This window comes from Oncorhynchus tshawytscha, linkage group LG20 (assembly GCF_018296145.1).
Source record: "Oncorhynchus tshawytscha isolate Ot180627B linkage group LG20, Otsh_v2.0, whole genome shotgun sequence".
NCBI lineage: Eukaryota > Metazoa > Chordata > Actinopteri > Salmoniformes > Salmonidae > Oncorhynchus > Oncorhynchus tshawytscha.
In genome coordinates this window covers 23,904,161-23,907,714 of record NC_056448.1, presented here as the reverse complement: position 1 = coordinate 23,907,714, position 3,554 = coordinate 23,904,161, and positions in this window count along the sequence as shown.

The window sequence follows — 3,554 nt, the reverse complement described above, 5'->3', positions numbered from 1 at the left end:
TGCACATTATGAAGAACGCAGTGACCTTGATACCCTATATATACTGTGCATACACACGCACAAACATGCATGCACAGTTGCACACACACACACACAGAGAATCACACAGAAGCACACACTGTCCGTGTGTAGCCTAAGGCTAGGAAAGGAAGTTTAGCACAGAGAACACTTTTGATCCTCAAAGTCATCTAATGTCTGTCTAGGTTCCAAAAAAAGACAAAATGATATTTGATGAGGACACACGATAGACCAAAACAAACAACAGCAATTATAATGATCACTGGTTGCTTAACCTATGCTTCACTGCTCATAAAAAAGTAGAGACCCGAACTGTTCAAACAAGCCTGCCATCTAGTGGTCAACATGTATGACAGCATGATGACATCAACAGAAGAGGAACTCAGACACTATCAGTAGGCATGCTCTGACCAGGGTCCTGACTATCTGTGGTCATTAAGATAAGTACAATTTGTACAAAGCCCCCAAATAAGTGCAAACCAAAAGTGTCCTGACCAGATACCTGACTTAGGTTTCATTCCATTATGGCCACTCAACCCTTCCCAATTTACATCAGACAATCTATCCCTCAGGTCGTTTGTATAATGACAATGGTAATAACATATTATCCTGATTACAGGGCTAACGCAATGCCTGTCTGATGGTAGCCACTAGCCAGTGCAGCGCAAAATGCAGACTATAATGGTTGAGAAAGGAATCAGCCAAAACGGCCAGACATTAGCCTCCCCCTTCATTCACATGATACACAATGTTTTTTCTAAGGGCCAGTGGGACAACTGTTCCAGCTGCACACCATCATAATGGCCAGTCGTGGTCTAGAATACCACAGTAGCTTTCCGGCCCACACCTCAATCACTCTGGTACCCCAGAGGAAGGTGCTTAGCACCTCTAGCTTCCATAATACCCAGCTGTGAAAAAGGATCAATCACAGAGCCATGCATCTAAGCCTCTGTGGATGAGGGTTCTGCGTAGAAAAAGGGTAATGTAGTGTAAGTAATGCTTTAAGATCTACAGGATCATTCTCCATGCTTTTCATTTGGAGCTGCGGACCATCGCCAGCAAACTGAGCAGAATACTAGAGAGACTTTGAGCAAAGAGATGTGTTTAAATGAGATTAAGGGCAACATTTTCACAGGGGGTTAATCCCTGTCTTCTGTATTATCACATGTTCAATTCCCCAAAGCAAGCCTATCACACGGCTTGGATCTAAGATCATTTTCCATTATTAATTGAGTTGGAGATATAGGCCCCTTTTAAAACAAAGCTCACCACCACACTTTATTTCTACTCTATCAAGGAATATTTTGAAATCATTTGAACCGTTTACCAAGGTTCTCTTGTGGTCTCTAATTTACCTTATCCTAAGGTCCTATTTATAAGGAATTGGAGGTCTTAACCTACAGTCCATCATGCAAGAGAACCATGCATCTCTTGATTATGTGAAAAGACCCACATTCCCTAATCTGAAGTACTTACAAACATTGCTATAGATACATTGGCATGAGTGTCAGCATAAGAAAATCAGTAGCAGGTGGCATTTGCAAGCATGGATGGTGACCTTGTGGCTTTATGAAGGACTCACTTGATTGTCCTGAACTGAACTGAAAACATGACAAACAGTAATCAGCAATCATGGTTGCAAACAATTCAAATCAAATTAACCATTATTGGTCACATACATATGATTAGCAGATGTTATTGTGGGTGTAGCGAAATGCTTGTGCTTCTAGCTCCGACAGTGCAGTAATATCTCACAAGTAATATCTAACAAATTACACAACATATACTCAATACACACAAATCTAAGTAGGAATGAATTAAGACTATATACATATGGGGGAGCGATGTCAGAGCGGAACAAACCAAAAGATCGTAGAATAGTATAGAAAACAATATATACACATGAGATGAGTAATGCCAGATATGTAAACATTAAGTGACTAAGATACCGTAGAATAGTATAGAATACAGTATATACATATGAGATGAGTAATGCAAGACATGTAATCATTAATAAAGTGACCAGTGTTCCATTCATTAAAGTGACCAGTGATTCCTAGTCTATGATTATAGGCAGCAGCCTCTAATGTGCTAGTGACGGCTGTTTAACAGTCTGATGGCCTTGAGATAGAAGCTGTTTTTCAGTCTCTTGGTCCCAGATTTTATGCACCTATACTGACCTCGCCTGACCTTGATGATAGCGGGGTGAACAGGCAGTGGCTCGGGTGGTTTAGGTGTCCTGCAGGGCAGATAGTTTGCCCCCGGTAATGCGTTGGGCAGACCACACCATCCTCTGGAGAGCCTTGTAGTTGCGGGTGGTGCAATTGCCGTACCAGGTGGTGATACAGCCTGACAGGATGCTTTCAATTGTGCATCTATAAAAATGTGTGAGGGTTTTAGGTGACAAACCACATTTCTTTAGCCTCCTGAGGATGAAGAGGCTCTGTTGCGCCTTCTTCACCCCACTATCTGTGTGGGTGATCCATTTCAGTTTGTCAGTGATGTGTACGCTAAGGAACTTGAAGCTTTCCACCTTTTCCACTGCGGTCTCGTCGATGTAGATAGGGTGCACCCTCTGCTGTTCCCTGGTCCACGATCATCTCCTTTGTTTTGTTGACGTTGAGGGAGAGGTTGAGGTTGAGGGAGAGGTTACCCAGGTTCCTGTACCCAAGAAAGCAAAGGATACTGAACTAAATTACTATTGGCCCATATCACCCACTTCTGTCATCATGAAGTGCTTTGGGAGACTAGTCAAAGATCATATTACCTTTACCTTACCTGACACCCTAGACCCACTTCAATTTGCTTATCGCCCCAATAGATCCACAGATGATGCAATCGCCATCGCACTGCACACTGCCCTATCCCATCTGGACAAGAGAAATCCTGTGTAAGAATGCTGTTCATTGACTACAGATAAGCATTCAACACCATAGTACCCTCCAAGCTCATCATTAAGCTCGAGGCCCTGGGTCTGAACCTCGCCCTGTGCAACAGGGTCATGGACTTCCTGACAGTCTACCCCCAGGTGGTGAAGGTAGGAAACAACACCTGTACTTCGCTGATCCTCAACACTGGGGCCCTACAAGGGTGCGTGCTCAGCCCCCTCCTGTACCTTCTGTTCATCCATAACTGCGTGGCCACGCACGCCTCCAACTCAATCATAAAGTTTGCAGACGACACAACAGCAGTAGGCTTAATTTCCGACAGCCAACAGGGAGGAGTTGAGGGCTCTGGGAGTGGGGTGCCAGGAAAATAACCTCTCACTCAACGTCAACAAAAAACAAAGAAGATGATCGTGGACTTCAGGAACCAGCAGAAGGAAGAACACCCTATCCACATCGACAGGACCGCAGTGGAGAAGGTGAAAAGCTTTAAGTTCCCTCGACATACACATCACTGACCAACTGACATGGTCCACCCACACAGACATTGTGGTGAAGAAGACGCTACAGCGCCTCTTCAACCTCAGGAGGCTAAAGAAATGTGGCTTGGCACCTAAAACCCTCAAACTTTTACAGATGCACAATTGAGAG